This window comes from Chlorocebus sabaeus, chromosome 27 (genome assembly GCF_047675955.1).
Source record: "Chlorocebus sabaeus isolate Y175 chromosome 27, mChlSab1.0.hap1, whole genome shotgun sequence".
Taxonomy (NCBI): Eukaryota; Metazoa; Chordata; class Mammalia; order Primates; family Cercopithecidae; genus Chlorocebus; species Chlorocebus sabaeus.
In genome coordinates, this window is record NC_132930.1 from 29131735 (window position 1) to 29152124 (window position 20390).

Genomic DNA, 20390 nt, shown 5'->3' on the forward strand with positions numbered 1-20390 from the left:
GCAACCATTAATTTCAAAGCAGATGGAGCTCTGTTAGGAAAATATCCCCATGATATAAGTTAGTTTAATTTGGTTGTCAGCAATAGAAACTGGTGATGCATGATGTAATCAATAAAGAAATTTATTGATGAGACAGGATAGCTCACAGCACTGAAGAAAATTCTGAGACATTGACTTTCAAGTAAACCAGAGCCTTTATGCAGATTTGGCTATAACAAATTAATACATAGTGTCTTCAAGATGCCATTAAGGTGATGAATTCTGGGCATTTTATGTATTTGTTTCACTCTGTTCAAGACTCAAGTTTTAGTGAAAAAGTATTAAGAGAATATAGTTTCAAAGCCTTGCTCATGTCTTGGTTTGGGAAAGAAAAACTCTTTAACAACCCCACCAACATATTATTCAAGGGGCAGGGATACCCTCTCAAAGCAAAATTGGGGTGCCATTATTGGAAAAAGAGGGATGTAAGTTGGTCAGAAGAAAACACAGATGTGCACCATCTTGAGCCACTTTGGTTTGAAATATGAGTTTTCAACCCTATTTAACTTCTTTCAACATTGCCTCTTCCTCAAAATGCCTATTTAGTAAGAGCAGGGCACAACAGAAGAGAAACAGCTGTTCTGCACATAAAATAAAAGGCATTTAAAATTCAGAGAGTAACTTGTGCAACGTCGTCTACAGTGGAAGACTACAGACTACAGAGGAGACTCACTAGTATGGTAGAATGTATAGGCTCTAAGGAGGGCGATCACCGGAATGGCATTCTTCATGCTGGGGATGGTTGATGGAGTTTCAGCACAGTTTTATCTAATATCCTCTTTCAAGTTGTTGCCTGTGCTTTCCATGCCCTAACCCATCTCCATTGTCCCAAATGTGCCCTACACAACTGCTGTGCATGATGAACTTACCTTCACGGTACTTTGTAACTGTAAAGAACCAATGTGTAGTGAGGAATTGTTGTAACAGAAGAAGCTTCTACAAAAGCCATGAAGTATGTTTGGTAAGTAAGCTCTTGATTAGGAAACTATCAACTATCCTGGAATTTATGAGAGTGATAAGACGTAGGGTGGGGAGGGAGAGTTTCCACCTTATGTGAGATGGAGATCCAAGGCATCTTACTTGCATAATAACCCATACACCAGCATTTTGTCCTCTAGCTATGATTCTGGTCTCAAACTTGATTCCATGTTTAGCATTGGTCCACATTCTTCAAAAAAAGAGAACGTACTTATAGAAAAGCATGCTATTTCTTCTCTTTTTTTTTTTGAGATGGAGTTTTGCTCTTGTTGCCCAGGCTAGAGTGCAATGGCATGATCTTGGCTCACCACAACCTCCTCTGCCTCCCAGGTTCAAGTGATTCTCCTGCCTCAGCCTCCCAAGTAGCTGGGATTACAGGCATGCACCACTACACTTGGCTAATTTTGCATTTTTAATCGAGACGGGATTTCTCCATGTTGGTCAGGCCGGTCTCGAACTCCTTACCTCAGATGATCCACCCACCTTCGCCTCCCAAAGTGCTGGGATTACAGACGTCAGCCACTGCAGCTGGTCTTCTTCATTCTTTTATAGGAAAGATAGGGGAATGTATCACCTGACATATATTACAAAATATTTTTCAAATACTTGGCATTGTTTTAAAGTTCCTCTGGAAGACTTAGAGACATCTAACTTCAGATTTCTATAATCTGACTTATGTTTGCATCACGTGAACTTTAATACAAATAAATCATTGTTAAATTGAGATAATACCTTGCAAATTCTAGTGGAATATAATACTATTTATTAAAAGTTTAATTTTGATTTATTACTTATTCAATTACATTTTATTTGTGAATATAGATACTAGGATTTCTATCCTCTTATATATGCTGAAAAACTTTTAAATATAATAAAATTCAGTGTTGAGAGAATATAAATTTCAGTGAAATAGAGCATTTTGTCTTTATCTTGATCAAACTTGCTAGAGGCATATTTCCTTCTAAATGATTATTTTAATGTAATTCAGAAAACACAATTGTTCCCTCACAAATGACTTTTTTCTCTTGCTTACTATATTTTAAGTAACTGAACTATTTGAGTAAAGGGCATTCATAGAAAATCATATGCAACAGTAAATACCATGTGGCTATTATGAGTAATAGGGAAATGAGATATTCAAGAGAAAAAATTTAGTTCATTACTTTGATTGATCAAATATATGCACAGAAAATTTTGTAGTCCTGTGAGAAAGTACAGATGTGTTTTTGTGTTTGCTTTTTCTAAGGATCTGTAGCCCCAAACTGTTTGTACCTCCCTATAGATACAAGTGTATACTTCTTTACACTGGTGAAAGAGAAATGGTGGGAAATTCAGCACAGAACATAGTGCTGATGGCTGTACTATCTTTCTAAGTGATATCATTGTTAACATATAGCCCAATACGAATTCATAAAAGTCTTATGTGGTCATAGCATTAATGTATCCATAGATATAAAATGATGGTAGACCAGCAGGTAACCAGAATACATAGAAGAAGTTCACTAAGGAAGTTATTTCGTTCTTCCATGGCTGGGGTGGAAAGGTTCTCCATGAGACCACGCCCTCTCATTATTGTCCACGTGGGGAGTAATAAAGCCCCATGTGAGCTACCAGTCCACGGAGAGCGTTAGGAATTGTCCGTTGCAATCGTCCCACTTGTACAGCACAAGAGTGAGAGCGATTTTTCAATACCATGAGAATAATTAGCTTGGCAGAAGTTCTGGCACTCTGCTCTCCTGACTTTTTTTCATGTCACTTTCAGGGGGTTCCTGTTAGTTATTGCTAGTCAAGGGGGGTTGAAGATTAAAGAGTTTTCATTCTTCTTTCTGCCCTTTGGAGCCTGAAAGGCAATAATCAAGTGAAATATTTTCTTTTCCATAATATAACAGAAGATGCAGGCCTTATTATTTAGTGTAAGGAATGTGAATTAGAAATTACTTTTTCCTTAAGTTTTATATTTAATATTTTATAGCTTTTAAGTAATAAATTATTTTTGTAATAATTCATTATTTATGGAATATTTTAAAACAAAATTTAATGTAATTCCACAAAATGCATAGGGCAAAAATTGTGCCTGGAGATAATTGGCCCAGTGTTGCCCAAAATAATTTAAGACATTATTTTAGTAGAAATGTCGATGGAATTTCTAAGAAAAGCCTTTTCACTAGTAATGGCAGATAATCAGCTTGGATTATTCAGGATCCCAAACTCCAATTATGAATTTTTTTTCTATCTTTAAGCCATCTTAATTAAATGAATTTAAATTTTGGAAGCTAACTCATTTTGAGCAACTTCTGTGGACTTATAATAATGAAATTATTTCATTATCTCTGAGAGGCATGGGGGAGAAAGAAACAGCCTATGGAAACCCTAAAAATGAGTAGTTGTCAATTTTTTTTCTGTTCTATCTGCCTCTTTCTTTTCTTTTCTTTCTTTTTCTTCTTCTTTTTTTTTTTTTTTGATGGAGTTTCACTCTTGTTGCCCGGCCTGCAGTGCAATGGTACGATCTCAGCTCACTGCGACCCCTGCCTCCGGGTTCAAGTGATTCTCCTGCCTCAGCCTTGCGAGTAGCTGGGATTACAGGCACCCACCACCATGCCCAGCTAAATTTTTGTAGTTTTAGTAGAGACGGGGTTTCACCATGTTGGCCAGGATGGCCTCGAACTCCTGACCTCAGGTGATCCACCCACCTTGGCTCCGCAAAGTGCTGGGATTACAGGCGTGAGCCACTGCGCCTGGCCATGTCTCTTTCTTTTGAAAATTGTATCCCAGCTTGGCTGGGCGCGGTGACTCACGCCTGTAATCCCAGCACTTTGGGAGGCAGGTGGATCACCAGGTCAGCAGGTCGAGACCATCCTGGCTAACACGGTGAAACCTCGTCTCTACTAAAAATACAAAAAATTAGCCGTTAGCCAGGCATGGTGGCGGGCGCCTATAGTCCCAGCTACTCGGGAGGCTGAGGCAGGAGAAGGGCGTGAACCCGGGAGGTGGAGCTTGTAGTGAGCCGAGATCGCGCCACTGCACTCCAGACTGGGTGACAGAGCAAGACTCCATCTCAAAAAAAAAAAAAAAAAAAGAAAGAAAGAAAATATTATCCCAGCTTATTTGAGCTTCCACAACTTCACCGACATATTAATACCTCTGCACTTTGAGAAAAGACAAATCCATCCGGCTCCTAGATTAAGCCCGTTAATATATCCCAGTTGTCTGACCACAACCCTGGTTTCAGGGCCCTGGAACTAGTTGAAACCCAGGAGACATTTGGTAGGCTCTTCTGGGAGGAGGCTCCTTTGCTTTTAGAAAATAGCGACAAGGGATTTTCCATTCTTCCTTCCCATAACAACACTCCCCTGTCCTTTAGAGACCATCGCCTTTTACAGTGTGAAGTAAGATACCATATTAAAACATCATCATATTAGAGAACTAGTTAACTGTACATTTTCCAACAGCCATGTTTTGTGATTATTTTCAATTTTTTTTTTTCTGGAAAATGTACATTGAAGTAGAATAAATCGAAGGGAGTGTAAACACCATTCTCTTGTGTTAAAACTTGGGGAAAAAATAGGACATCTCTTGGCATCACTGCACACCTGGCTTTTCCCAGCGGGCTGTAGTTTCCCAATCACAGATAGTGGAGAGGCAATTATCTCCTTTCTAGGCTTTCTACTTTCAGGCAAAAGCTGTTGATGTACAATAATTGAGTTTTCCCAGGGTGTCTAAAGAAAGGGCATGTCATCAAAAAGTGCAGCTGAATCCTTCTTGTTTATTTCTCTTTGTAATTTAAAAAAATTTGTTATGGAATATGTAAGACACAAATGATCTACTACTTAAACTTAAGAACTTAAGTGAAAACAGTGCACCCACTTCCCAGCTCAAAACATAAAACATTACAGGTAATTTAGGGGTGGTGTGCTTCTTGCCAGCCTCACAACCAGTCCACCCAAAAACGTTCCTACCATCCTGAATTTTGGCTTAGTTTTGCCCTGTTTTTTTCTTAGCGTTTTACCACCTGTGTTGGTACCCATAAGCCATATATTTTTAGTTTTGCTTATAGTTGAATTATGTACAATTGAGTCATACTGAATGTATTCTTTGTTACTTTTATTTGCTAAATATTGTGTTTTTGATGTCTATTCTTGCTGAAGCTATTTCCTGTGGCTTATTCATTTTCAGTGTTAAACTGTATTGAATCGAATACACCTCATTTGATTTATCCATTCTGTCTTTGATTGGTATTTGCTTCTAGTCTTTATAAACAGTAGAAATCATTCTCATGCATGGCCCCTGATACATGAAGGCTTCTTCAGAAAGGAATTCTGGGCTATTATGAAAATACCTATAATTTAATTTGTAAGTGTAGGAAACATATACAAGTAAGATTGTTAGTTAAAAACAACAACAACAACAAAAAACCTAACAAAAAAAGTAAGAAAACATTTGGCAAAACTTTTCCGAAGTTGGTGCACCATTTTCCACCCTCCTAATAATTACTTTACTAATAATTATTGAGAGCTTGGATTGATTCACAGGGTCATCCATGGTTAGTATTGGATGGTTTTAAATTTTTTTAGAAGCTAGTAGTTATATATAATGGTATTTAATAATTAATTGCATTTACCAAATTACTAATGAGGTTGGTCACCTTTTTATTTTTTTATAGACAATTTAAAATTTCCTATTATGTTATTTGTCTTTCACTTTTTAGTCATGGGAGTTTGCAAATAGTCATTTATTAGTGTAAGTAGCCTTCTGTCATCTCTGGTTTGTCTTTTCACTCTTTAAACTGGTATGTAGTAGAATTTACTATCGTCTTTCATAGTTTACGTTTTGTGTCTTGTTTTTAAAAATAATCTCACCCTACTGTAAAATAGGGTGAAACTTTTTTCCTGAAAGTTTTAAAATTTTGCTTTTTCACATTTAAGAATTTAATTCATCTGGAATTGTTTGGGATTGAGAGCAGGTTTCAAATTGATGATTTCCTCGCATGGGTAATTAGTTGCCCCAGGACCATTTTTTCCCTCTAATTGACAGAGCTCACCATCTTTCCATATAGTACTGAGTCTGTATCTGGCATTGCCATTCTGTCCATCCTTATGTCAGAGCCACAGTACGCTAAATAGCACACCCTTATAAAAATAGAATAGAAGCAGCCAGAGTGGGCATCTTTCTCTTGTTCCTGAAGGATAAGCTCTCAGCTTTTCACTGCTGAGTATAATTTAGCTGTATGTTTGTCATTTAAGGCCTTTATTATCATCTATATCTAATTTGTTGAGCGTTTTTACCATGAAAGGATATTGAATTTTGTCAAATGCTTCATTTTTGCATATATGAAAGAATTATATGATTTTTGTCTTTTGGGTTGTTAATGTTGTATATCAATCACATTTATTGATCTGTGTATGTTGAGCCATTGTTGCATGCAAGGGATAAACTTTACTTGATTGTGATATATGTGCTGTTTTAATGTGCTGTTGGATTTGTTTTGCTAGTATTTGTTAAGGATTTTTGCATATAGGTTCATTAGGGATTTGTGGAATATGATCTTTGTAATGTGCCATTGACTGGTTTGCTAGTATTTGTTAAGGATTTTTGTATCTGTGTTCATCCAAGATATTGGATATTGGTCTGTAATTTTCTTTTCTTGCAGTATCCTTGTCTGGTTTTCATATCTGGGTAGTGATGGCTCTATAAAATGAGTTTGGAAGTGTTCTCGCCAACTCAGTGTTTAGAAGAGTTTAAGCGGATCCAGTGTTAATTCTTTAAATGTTTGGTAGAATTCACCAATGAAACCATCAGGTCCTGGGCTTTTTGTTTGTTTGTTTTTGATGAAAAATGTTTGATTGCTGATTCAATCTACTTATTATTGGTCTGCTCAGATTTTCTCTTTCTTCATCATTTTGTCTTGGTACATGTATGCTGCTAGGAATTTGTTTCTTCTTAGTTATTCAATTTGTTAGTGTATAATTGTTCATAGTAGACTCTATGATCCTTTGTATTTCTGTGGTATCAGTTGTTGTGTGTGATTCCTCTGTCACTTCTGATTTTATTTGAGTCTTCTTTTTTCTTTGTTAATCTGGCTAAATGTTTGTCTGTTTTGTTTATCTTTTCAAAAAACCAATTATTGGTTTATTTAATCTTCTCTATTAATTTCCTAGTCTCTATTTCATGTATTTCTTCTCTGACCTTTGTTTCCTTTCTTCTTTAACTTTGGGCTTAGTTTGATTTTTTTTCCCTGAATTCTTTAGGTGTAATGTCAGGTTATTTGAGATCTTTCTTCTTGTTTGATGTCAGCCTTTATTGCTATAAACATCCCTTTCAGGACTGCTTCTGCAGCATCCCAGAAGTTTTTGTCTGTTGTGTTTCCATTTTCTGTAAGTCTCAAGATATTTTAAAATTTGCCTTTTAGTTTTCTGTTTGACCCACTGCTTGTTCAGGAGCATGTTGTTTAAAAAAAATTTCCACATACTTGTGAATTTTCCAGGATTTCTCCTGTTACTGATTTCTAGTCATACCACTGTGGTCAGGAAAAGAACTTGAAATGATTTTAAACTTTGAACATCTCTTAAGACTTGTTTGGGGACCTGATATATGAACTGTCCAGCAGAATATTTCATTAAATTCTTGAGAAAAATGTGTATTCTTTTTTTTTTTTTTTTTTTTTTGAGATGGAGTCTCGCTCTGTCACCCAGGCTGGAGTGCAGTGGCCGGATCTCAGCTCACTGCAAGCTCCGCCTCCCGGGTTCACACCCTTCTCCTGCCTCAGCCTCCCGAGTAGCTGGGACTACAGGTGGCCGCCACCTCACCTGGCTAGTTTTTTGTGTTTTTTAGTAGAGACGGGGTTTCACCATGTTAGAGAAAAACGTGTATTCTGCTGCAGTTGGGTGGAACATTCTATGTATGCCTTTTCTGTCCATTTGGCCTAACATATACTTTAATTTGGATGTTTTATTATAGATTTTCTGTCTGGATGATCTGTCCATTGCTGAAAATGTGTATTGAAGTTTCCTACTAGTCTTATTATTTGTTTGTTTGTTTGAGACTGAGTCTTGCTCTGTCATCCAGGCTGGAGTGTAGTGGCATGATCTTGGTTCACTGTAACCTCTGGCTTCCAGGTTTAAGCAGTTCTCCTGCCTCAGCTTCCTGAGTAGCTGGGATTACAGCACTGTGGCACCCAGCTAATTTTTGTATTGTTTGTAGTAGAAATGGGGTTTCATTGTGTTGGCCAGGCTGGTCTTGAACTTATGACCTCAAGTGATCCAGCCCACCTTGGCCTCCCAAAGTGCTTGGATTGCAGGCATGAGCCACCACACCTGGCCAGTTTCCTACTATGATTGTATTAAAATCTACTTTCCTTCAAATCTGTTAATATTTGCTTTATAGGTTTAGATGGTTTTATTTTGGGTACATATATATCTTTATAATTATTATATTCTCCTGATGAATTGAGCCATTTTTATACTAGAATAGCCTTTTTTTTCTTTTTACAGTTTTCGACTTAAAGTCTATTTTATCTGGTATAGATTTAGCTCTCTATGCTGTCTTTTTATTTATATTTGTGGAAAATATTTTTCCATCTTTAATATTTATCCTGTGTTTCCTCCAAGAAGAAGTGAGTCTCTGGTAGGCTACATGTACTTAAGTTTTGGGTTATTCCTTCAGCTAGTCTGTGCGTTTGATTGGATAATTTAATCCATTTAAATTCAAAATAATTATTGATAGATAAAAACTTACTACTGTCATTTAAAACAATTTTTTTCTGTTTGTTTTATAGATCTTTTGTTCCTTCCTCTTTTTCTTTCTTTCTCTGCTATTAGGTTAATTTTTATTGGTATGCTTTGATTGCATAGTTTTTCTTTTTTATGACTACTATAGGTTTTTGCTTTGGAACTGTGAAGCTTATATACAATATTTTGTAGCAGGCTATTTTAAGCTGAGGACAATTTAATTTGAATTTTTTTTCTATATTATCGTGCTTTTTCTTAGTCCTTGTATTCTATTCTTTAAAACTCATTCTTGCTGTTCTTTAGGTTTTTCTTTTGATATTCCATTTTTTCCCCTACTTTTTTGGAAAATCTACACTCAATTTCTATTCTTCGAGTAGTTACCTTTATACCTTACCATTTATTGCTTATGAAATCTGATTGATAGATATGTGTACCCATCCTTTCAAACTATACAAGGATTTAAGAATGTTTGAATGAGCAACACCCCCTTTCAATGTCAGTGCTGTTTTCTCTCTACAGATGGTTTCTGACATACAATGGTTTGACATATGATTTTTTTACTTTATGATGTTTATCAAGATATAACCCTATCATAAATTGAGGAGTTTCTTGTCTTGTGATGGGGTTATGGTTTCTTTTGAAACCAGTAACCGATCCAAACCCAAAGATTGCTTTTGCACCATTGTAAAGTGAAAAAATGGTAAGTCAAACTATTGTAAGTTGGGGACTGTCTGCTGTGTTGCCAGCATTTATTTATTTATTTTTTTACTTACAATATTTTTAATTTATGATGGATATATTGGGATACAACCTCATCATATGTTGAAAAGCATCTGCATTTCCATCCCATATTGCTTTTCCCTATATGTATTTTTGCAGAGTTACCAAAATATTAAGCAGTGTGTTTATCATAGTTTCTTATTGCATTGCAAAGCTCTCATTGGGCAACATTTCCTTCAGCCTTAAAAATATTTGTTATTAATTTAAATAGTGTGTGTTTGTGGTAAACTCTACTTGGGCATTTGTCAGAAATTTTATTGATTTCTTTTTGGTATTCAACAATAAAATTGAGTAGATACTTCTAGTTTGATATACATTTTTTTCTTCTCAGCCCTTGGAGACATGATTTCATGGTGCCTTTCTATTATTTAGAAGTCAGTCATCATTCTAATCACTGTTAGTCCCTAAGTGGTCTGTTCTTTCTTTTCTTTTTGTTTTTTATTCTGCTTTAAAATCTTGTTATGGTCTGGCATTTTTTAGGTTTACTGTCATGTGTCCAGGAATGGATTTATTTTTATTTACATTGTTTTCAATTTATATTCCTTTCTAGATTTTAAAGTTTATGTCTTTCAACAGTTTTGAAAAGTCTTGTTGTTATATCTTTGAATATTGTTGCTTCTCCATTCTCTCCTATTATCTTCATCTAAAATTCAGTTATGTGGTTATTAGACCTTCTTACACTACTTTCAGAGTATCTTAAGTTTTTCATATTCCCTCTCTTTGTTTTCCTGTCCTTCAATTAAGATGACTTATTTAAATCTGCTTCCTGGTTTACCAGTTCTAATATTCTGTGTCTAATCTGTTTAATCATGTTATTGAGTATAATTTCAATTGTTATATATTATTTTTAAAATTCTATTAGATTTTTAAAAATATACATACCAACTTTTATAGTCTTTTATTCCTAATTTGTATTTTTAATTTTTACTTTATTTTCTCATAGTATTAATACATGTATTCAGCATCCAATGGAGATAATTCTAAGAAGTAAAGTATTTGTGGTCTTGTTTCTATAGGTCTTTTTTTTTTTTTTTTTTTACATGACTCTCATTAATGGTGCTTTTTTTCCTATTTGTAAGTTCGAGCTGCTCACTTACCCAAAATTTTGTATATGAGAATTATTTCAGCCTTGGGTTGAAATAATTTAACTCTAGAGAAAGGTTTCTTTTGTTATTTCAGACATCAGGGAGTACCACCACACCTGGAAAATGTTAAATGAAATTCTTAGCTTGCTATTCTGTATGACACAGCAGTGTAAATTTAGATTGTAAATTCGTAGGAGGTTCAGCTTGTGGTTAGGGATTCTTAGGAAAGTGTATTCATTTTTTCTTAACCAAGTGCCAAATTCAAAACCAGCAAATTTGCTTGTTATCTTATTTTTTGTGGCAAGATTATTGCTTTTGTGGTTCTGTATCTATGTAGGGGTTTCTATCCTCTGTGTTCTGTACATCTGTCACAGAAGAATCTCATAGTTTTCAGAATTTGGCAGAGACCTTGAATATGTAACCAAACTTGATGCTTGATATCTACTAGTTTCTGCTTTCACTTTGTTTTTGGCCTTTCTGAAATTCTTCCTTTTTGTTTCAACAGATCAGTACATTAGAAATTTTGAAAAGTATTTTGTTAAACCTTAGGACTGTTTCTTCCATACTGCAAAGCATTGAAATTTCTCAAGAAGTATTTTTTACTCCATTGATTTTACTCTGTTGTTAAGTCTCCTAGGTTGCAGTTTTATGAATTTTTACTAAGGAGGCATTTGAGATACACAAACTGTAACCATTTTCTTTTATAGTATATTGTAGATTTTATGGTTGAATAAAACCAACCATACACTGTGGATTTTTATAACTGAGTACCTATTTTGAGTGAAATATTTGGACACAAGTGGAATTTATTTTGTGTTCTTACAATTTATTGCTTGTTCACATTATGTATTCAGCCAATTGTATTATTATTTAAGATACAGTGTTAGGTTTACTTTTGGGGCGGATCTACTATATTACCAAAATATTATATGTAAAGAAGCAGTAACACTACACATCATTTATTCAGATTTGTTTTCATGACTATTTTCTGTATTATTCAACTCTGTGTATTTTTAAAACTCCTGTTGTGGAAACATCCTCAGAAAAGTTTTTCAAGCTCCCTTCTGCCATCCTTTTTAGGTTTTCAGTATTTACTTGAAATCTCAACTTTTCAACCCTTTTCAGCTAAAACATGACCTTTTCTACTTGTTCATTCAGTTTGCATATGTAGATGATCAAATTTATACAGTTAATTTATAGGGGGAATAAAATATATTTTGCTATTTATAGCACAGACTTCTCTCCAACTTACTATTATTTGGGTTTTAGTAGAGTAATTGGACTTCTGAATTACTTGCACATTTTTATTTGTCTTTTTTTTTCATACGTGATCATAGCTTTAATCAACACCAGTTTACTAAAACAATCCTATTTCAGTGATCATTTAAAAATTTTTGATTAGGTCTTATAGGTTTTATCCTAGATTTAAGTTCTTTAAAAAGCACTTTGTTGACTAGTTCTGTATTTTTTAATTGTTGTTACTGTTTTAGTGATACACAAATAAGGTAAGATCAAGATATCTGGGTGGGAAAAGTATGGGAAATATTTAAAGGGTTTTAAAACTGAATCTTTTGTGGAAATATTCTGCCTTTCAAAATATTTCCAGAGTCTTACTCATTTAGTAGTCAGTTTAGAAATTATTGTATTGCTTCAGTTAACATTCCATGCTTCCTATATTCTTATGGTGGATTACCAAAGTTGAGTAGGCAGGCAAAATCCCCACGTATCTGTCAAAAATGACTTATGTAGATTTCATACACAGACATTTAGGATAAGAACCAAATGACTCTGCATGGCTTATGAAATGCTACATACTCTGCCCACTGCACGTCTTTCTAACCTTATCCCTTAGCACTTCTTTTTTGGCTCACTAAGTATCGGCCATGTTGGTCTTTTCCTGGACACTGAAAAGGCCGCTTCCATTTGCACTTTAGGTTCTTTGAGCTTGCTGTCCTCTCTTAGTGAAATACTCAGCTCTTTAAAATTTGCATGACTGACTCTATCTTTTTATTCAGGTCTCATCTTAAATATCATCTCCCTAAGGAGTCCTTGATTCTCCATTCTAAATTATCTGCCATCCTCTTTCACATTTTCCTGTTTTGTTTTATTCATGGAACTTATAAACACCTGAAACTGTCTTGTTTTTCCTGCCAAAATATGGTTTCCATGAGAGCAGGGAATTGTCTACCTTAGTAATAACTTCAGTATACCTAGTAGGTAACCGTGAGCCAGGCACAGAACAATGCTCTTATGTTAAATAAATCAGTGAATAAAACTAAATAATGGAAGTCTCCTTCAAAGTAATATTTTTGTTGCTGTAATAATGTGCAATGTTTTTTAGCCCTTGAAAGCTTTTAAAGCATCTTCACATGCTTCATGTCATTACCTTCAATCTTGTGGAAACCATTCTAATTATCCTTTGAGTGTAATAAAATCTTTATATACAAGCAGCCTGATGATCTGACTTTTAATATGTCTTACACAAGCATTATGATGAGAACTTTCCTATTCAATAGCGTTCATATCATCATCTACAAATACCTTTGTTGGGAATAAAAATGATGTGTGAGGAAGTAGTTACCATGGTAAACTTAAATTTTCAGTAATGCAAGTGAATTTCCTTTGTAAAAGCCAAAAATAAATATCAGAGCTGGTTTTTCCAGTTGCGGGTTTTTTGTTTTTGTTTTTGTTTTTGTCTCATGTTTATTTCTACAAAGTATTTTGTTCATTTTATATATATTTTTTTCTTCCTGAATTGGTCACCTCTCTCAGTGGCACTTGATAAAAAGTATGTTTAAATTTCTTGAATTCATCTAGTTCTGTACAGATATGTTTACCACTTACATCAAGTCCTGAGAACATGTGAAATAATTCCAGAATGTGGTAAAGCTTGAACACTACCAAAATTAACATCAGAAACATCGCCTTCTATTTGCTTTTTTTGTAAAAGTGGTGTATCATTTAGCTTTTGCTACAAAACAAAACACCTATAATACTAGTGGTTTATGCAACATGCCTTATTGCAATACTATGGGTTGGCCATTTTGGTCTCTGGGACTCACTAGCAGTCAGCTAGTAGATTGGATGGGGATAGCATGGCCTCTCTCACACACATCTTGCTGTTGATTGAATGATGGAGGCAATTGGGCCCTGTGTCTCTAGCATCTGGTGTAACAGCCCAACAGGTTCTTCTTGATTGCTGCCCAGATACAGCCCATCTATCAAGACAGGGGAACTGCAATAGAAAAATAGTTTAATTCAAGCAGAGCTGGCTGAACAGGAGACCAGAGTTTTATTACTCAAATAAGACTCTCTGAAAATTCAGAGACTGAAGTTTTTAAATGATAATTTGGTCGGTGCGAGGCCAGAGAGTGTGGAGTGCTGATTGGTCAGGTTGGAAATGAAATCATAGGGGGTCCAAGTGGATTTTTCTTGCTGTCTTCTCTTCTGATTCTGATCACAGAATTGGTTGAGCCAGATTACTGGTCTGGGTGGTGGCAGCTGGTGCATCAGACTGCAGGTTCTGAAAAATGCCTTGAGCACCAATCTTAGGTTTTAACAATAGTGATTTTATCCCTAGGAGCAATTTAGGAAGTTCAGAATCTTGCAGCCACTGGCTGCATGACTCCTTAACCCTAATTTCTAACCTTGTGGCTAATTTGTTAGTCCTACAAAGGCAGTCTGGTCCCCAGGCAAGAAGAGGATTTGTTTCGGGAAATAGCTATTACAATCTTCGTTTCAAAATTAAACTATAAACCAAGTTCCTCCCAACATTATTTTGGCCTATATCCAGGAATAGCAGGAGCAGATTGGAGGTTAGAAGCAAGATGAAGTTGGTTAGATCAGAGCTTTTCTCATTGTTATGATAGTTTGCAAAGGTGGTTGTTTTACGGGCAGGCTAGCCCAGGCTGCTTCACATGGTAGTGAAACATAAAAAGCAGCAAGCCCCATTGCACGAACTCTTATTCACTCTCTGTTCTGTCGCATTCACTAATGTCCTGTTAGCAAAAATATATCACCTGGCCAAAAACGGATACCCAGAGGTATAGATATGCATTCCATCTCTTAATGGGAGGAGCTGCAAAGCTGCATTGTAGAGGGGTGTTTGTATAGGAATGGGAAAAATAGATGGTCATTTTTTTTTGTAATTTACTAAGAGGCATTCCTAAAAATCATTTGTTTTTAGAATTAGAATCTCAGTAATTTAAAAGTTCAGTCACTGACTGCCTTCTAACTATTTAGCCTGAATTCTCAGGTGAGTAGTCATTCTCACATTTTGGGTTGTATATTGAAACACCTTGTATGCCCACTGTTGTGTAAATTTCAGCATCCTTCCCTTACCCTATTCTGATTTAGTGTCTTTGGGGTGGGGACCAATAATCTATTCTTAAAAAATATACAAATGTATTGAGATGTAGAAGATCTGGAAGGACTGTAGTTTTTTTTAAGACAGAACAAAAATGGCATGCACATTTATGTTTGGACAAGAAGAAAGCGGCTGTTGAAAGCTTGTATTTCTTTGAAATTTTAGAATGTATTTTTAAAAAATTGAAAAATATAGTTTTCTTTAACCCCTCTAGCATAAACTTAATTTTAAACTCTGGTTTAACCATATAACAAATTTTCTTTCATATAAATAAATAATATTTTAAAAGTTTGTTAAAGAGTATATTATAAAATGGCAAAATACTGCTTAATTGATAATATGCCTTCTATGAAGTCGGCAGTAGCTCTTGTATGAAAGATTTGTCTAGAAAGATCTTTCTAATCAATTTTGAACATTGTAAATTTCAGAAAAGAAAAGAAGGTGAGATAGAGAAATAGCAAATTAGATATTTTTATTTTAAGGGATATGTGTGCCGTGTCTAAATAATTATAATTATAATCAGGAAAATTATCTTTAAGTTTAGCTCTTTGGCCAAATATTTTATTTATGTAAAAATTATTTGATCAACTCACGCCTGTAATCCCAGAACTTTGGGAGGCCGAAGAGGGTGGATCATGAGGTCAGGAGTTCGAGACCAGCCTGACCAACATGGTGAAACCCTGTCTCTACTAAAAATACAAAAATTAGCTGGGCGTGGTGGCGGGCACCTGCAATCCTAGCTACTCAGGAGGCTGAGGCAAGAGAATCTCTTGAAACTGGAAGGCAGAGGTTGCAGTGAGCCATGATCGCGCCACTGTGCTCCAGCCTGGGCGAAAGAGTGAAACTCCATCTCAAAAAAAAAATTAATAATATACTTTGTACTGGTAATGAGCTTGTATTTTCTTTTGTAAAATCTTATTCATATCTGTTTAAATGTATATAAACCATCTGCTGGGCAAATAATCTCTACCACTTTATAATCCCTTCATTGTAATCCCATGAAAACTACCAATTTACCATGAAACAAAATGCTAGATGAATATATGGTTAGAAACTAACAGGAAATAAGTTTAAGTATGAAAATAATAGAGAGTTACATTTGTTTCTGGATAATATTATCATGGAGTCCTGGATGACATTATGGATTGGTACCCTGTGGCTATATCTGCTTGTTGGATTATTGGGTTGAGACTCTGCATTTGTCCTAATAAAATCCCAGGGGGAAGAAAGTTTCTCCCTTAGGAAACCTCAAGAAGACTTCTGCAGAACAGCTTTGCCTCTGGAGACTGACTAATTACACAATTTTATTATTATCTCATAACAGATTCCCGGTATGCTCTTTGCCATTGAATTTTCTGAAAGCATAATGAAAATGGAAAATATTATTTGTTCTATTTTATGGCCTGTGAAGACAATATCAGTATGTCTCTTGGTAAATCACATGTTAGGATGCCAGGTAGAAATCCTGATGAATTCATGTGTAATCCTGATGCAGAGGCAATGATTACTTTATTTTGTGGACTGTAGAATGGAAGCTAAATAAGTTGGAGACATCTTCTTTGCACCTGTTTTTTATTTTGTAAATATTAGCATTAGAGCTTCATCTTGGTGAATTTGTCAAACATGCTTCTCCTATGGAAAAGCATTGTAAAAATGTGAGTTAGAAAAGATGTTGTATTCCAAGGGAGAAGTAGTAGTCATCACTATTTAAGTAGAATTATTTCATTGTGACATTTTATAAGAGGCTTAATGAATAGGGTATAAAATTTTAAATTTAAATGTTTTAAATATGAGGTTTATTACAAATATAGAACAATGTGGACAACTGGTAAGACTTCAAGTATTCATTCATTCATTCATTCATCCATCCATCTAACATCATTATTGATAACCAGGTAATAGTGAGGCTGTGATGATTCCCAAGAAAGCCTGAAATTGAGCTACTTCCATTTATCTAACCACATATTCCACTCTACAGTTAAGAGTTTATTCAGCCCACTAAAACATTTTCGTAACATACATTCTCAGGTTTGCTAATTCTGTGACTAATTTTAAAATTCCATATGATACTAAGCTTCAGCCACTATTTAAAATTTTAAAATGTCCCTGCTCAATTTCAACTGCAGGTAACATTTCTGAAAAGAGATTTGATTTCTTTTTAAATGGAATGGCTCTGACTTCTCTTTCCCCAGTGAAATGTATCATCTTTAATGTTATATGGTGGAAAAATTCAGTGACCTTAAAAGTATATTTCATGGGAATCTTTTGGGCCTCAGTGACACCCACAGGAGGATGCTTTGGTGTTAGAGAGAGAGAGTGGAATTGAAAGGTGCCTCCACTTTTTGCTTTATACTCTTGCTTCATAGGTGGGTCAAGACATACAAGACAATTGCCAGCAGGTCAGGTTATCGACCTGGGGTATCTAAACACCTGAGTAACAGTGGCTTCTATATATATTACATAGAAATTAAAGAATAGTGAGTTTTCACTAGCTAACAATTGCTAACACTGAGAACTGCATTTTATTATTAGGAGATGTAAATTAAAACTGTCTTTTCCTCAAATAGCAACAAGGTACTCAGTATGAATTGCATAACACAGCTGAAAATATGTTTCAGTGTCTTCCAAAAATGAATATGCCTGATGTTCAGTTATCAGTGATAACCACTTTCGGTTATCAGTTGCATAATGTTTAGTTAAAAATTACAATTATTTTTCAACCTCAGTGTCTCAAAGTAGAATGACATTCCAATGTGGAAATCAGCATTTTCTGATGGGTTTCTTTGCATATGAACAGCCCTATGAGCATGACCCAAATGTAGATTAAAGAAAAAAAAAAAAAAAAAAACTTTAATGATCATTGAAGCTAACTGAAATGTCAGTGAACTTAGAGAAATCTAATTATGATGCAAATGTGAAATTATCAGCAGAGCAAAATAAACAAATCATTCGAACCTTTCTAAAGCCCCTTCCAGTTCTAAAATTACATTCGATTAAGGTCACAACTTGACTTATGAATTAAAATAGCAGAGAAAGATAGCAGAATTCCTGCCACTCTGGTAGTAATTTATATATTTTGTTCAGCTAAATTCAGGGACCATAATTCGTATGGTTTTGCATAACTTAAGTGCTTCTCCAAATTTGTATATATCCAGTTGGCTTATTTTCAAAAAAGGATTGTCTGACTATGGATAAACCAGCTCTGCATGTGGGTCAACATATATAGGAAATCAAGTTTATACTACTTCATGCCTATGTGTGTGTGTGTGTGTATGTGTATATATGTATATACATATCTTATAATCTAGTGTCATTTAAAATAATTTATTATACTGTATATTGTTTATTATATAGATATGTAATGTGATTTGCACAAGAGTAAAAATAAGTTCAAGAAGATATCTAATTTTTTATAATCATTTGATATATTCTTAGTGTATCTGCCTTATTTTATTTTTTTAACTTTCGAATCCATTCAAACTAATAGAGTGAAACAATTCATTATTTTTAATGAAAATACTTTTAAAAAAGTACTCAGAGGACATTTAGAGAGCTATATCAAACTTAAATATCTTGCCATTTTCCATCTGGGCATCGCTCCAGTATTTTAAGCCACTAAATTTAATGAATATTTAAGATTAAATCTTAGTTCACTATTTCCCTAAAAGAGACAAAATCTCATATTGCACATCAAAAAGGACTGCCTCATAATTGTTTAACAATATGTAAGTGTCTCTCAAACCTTACAAATTTGAACAAAGGATAAATTTGATAGTTTTATGTGATATTTTCAAAATTAAACCTCCTTCCATCTTCTCTCTCTCCCTTACCCCACAGCACACATAAAGGCAATCATAAAACTAAGTTAACTTAAAATTCCTTTTTTAAAAATAAAAATCGTTATTTCCTTCAACAAAATCAATTCTCTGAGATTCTGCTTCTTTTTTTCATTTAATAAATATGTGTTAAGTATCTAGCCACTGCAACATAAGATGCTGGGTAAATAGTGGGAAATAAAAGTATAGTTCTGGCATTCACCAAACTTAATGTCTACTGCAGGATATAGACAATAAACAGATAAACAACAAACATCATGTTACACATGAAGGAAAATAAAGTACTGGAAGAAGTGGTCAGGCAAGACAGCTCTGAGGAAGTGAAAATCAAAGTGAAGACTGAAGAAATCTGGCTTGCACAGTGTGCGTTGTGCATCATGTTGTGAGCTGTGTTGGCTGGGAGGGGTGGGGACCTGCCTGTTTCCATGAACTGAAAGAAGGCCAGCATGGCTGCAAGCCAGCCAGTAACAGAGAGAGTGGTGACAGATGAAACTCAAGAACATTCTAAAAGGCTTTGACTTGATTCTGAGTGCAACAGGAAGCCCTGGCAGGGTTTTAACCTCACCTAATATCAGTGCAAAGAAAATATGTAGTTTTAAAAAAAATTTCCTGGAAAGACTCTGTTTGAAACTTGATGAAGAAATTTAGAAATCTGAGTGAGAATTTTGCATGAATTAGCTATGGCTTAAAGTGTGGTCATGCTAGAACCACAGAGTAGGCAGTTTCCATTATTCTGAAAGGGTGCGATGTCTTTTGTATGTTTTAAGCTGTTTGCCTGGCTGCAATGTGAAACTGGTTTCTGGTTCCCTCACTACTACTCCACTTGTGGAAAAAAAAAATGTTTTTTTGTTTCGTTTTGTTTTGTTTTTTACTAGTCTTACAGAATGAGTTATCTTGATGACCTAAATCTTATTTTCATTTTCAGCATTTGTTTGGTTAAACCTCTGATGAGATACAAAAGTTTCTAAGAGAATAACATTTCTAAAATACAGAGGGAATTTAAAAAACATTTATTCACCTATTATCTATTGCAGCAGTATCCAACAGAAGTTTCTGTGGTTATGAAAATGTTCTATATCTGTGCTTTCCAATATAGTAGCCAGTGCTCACATGTAGCTACTGAGTATTTAAAATCTGGCTAGGGTGACTAAAGAGCTGAATTGTTAATTTAATTTCATTTTAATTTGTTTAAAATCCATACACTGCTAGTGGCCATGAAATTGAACAGCTCAGATCTACTGTATATGTATCAGGGGTTTTCAACCAGGGCAGGCCACTGGGAAACACAGACACAGCACCTACTCTCTAGAAATGTACAAACATATAAATATGACAAGACATGAACATGCATCTTTGCAATATAAGGTAGAAAATATGAAGCTGAGATTGGGGTTACCCCCTGGGGATTTCAGAACAGGCGTTGATGCTTTTTGAGTGAGAAGCTGAGGGGTATGTGGTAGAATATTGGGGGAACCCAACCACAATATTTCAATGTAGGTTCTTTCTATTTTCCATAAGCGTCGGCCGGATGAGAAATGACGAGAGACGGTATAAAGAGAGGAATTTTACACCTGGACGTATG

At 34.9% G+C, this 20390-nt stretch overlaps 1 protein-coding gene across 2 annotated transcripts in view; it reads left to right on the top strand.

The window, feature by feature from the left end:
• Window positions 1-20390, top strand: part of KCNIP4 (potassium voltage-gated channel interacting protein 4) — a 1194812-nt gene that overhangs the window by 112370 nt on the left and 1062052 nt on the right. The gene's annotated exons all lie outside the window — the stretch shown is intronic.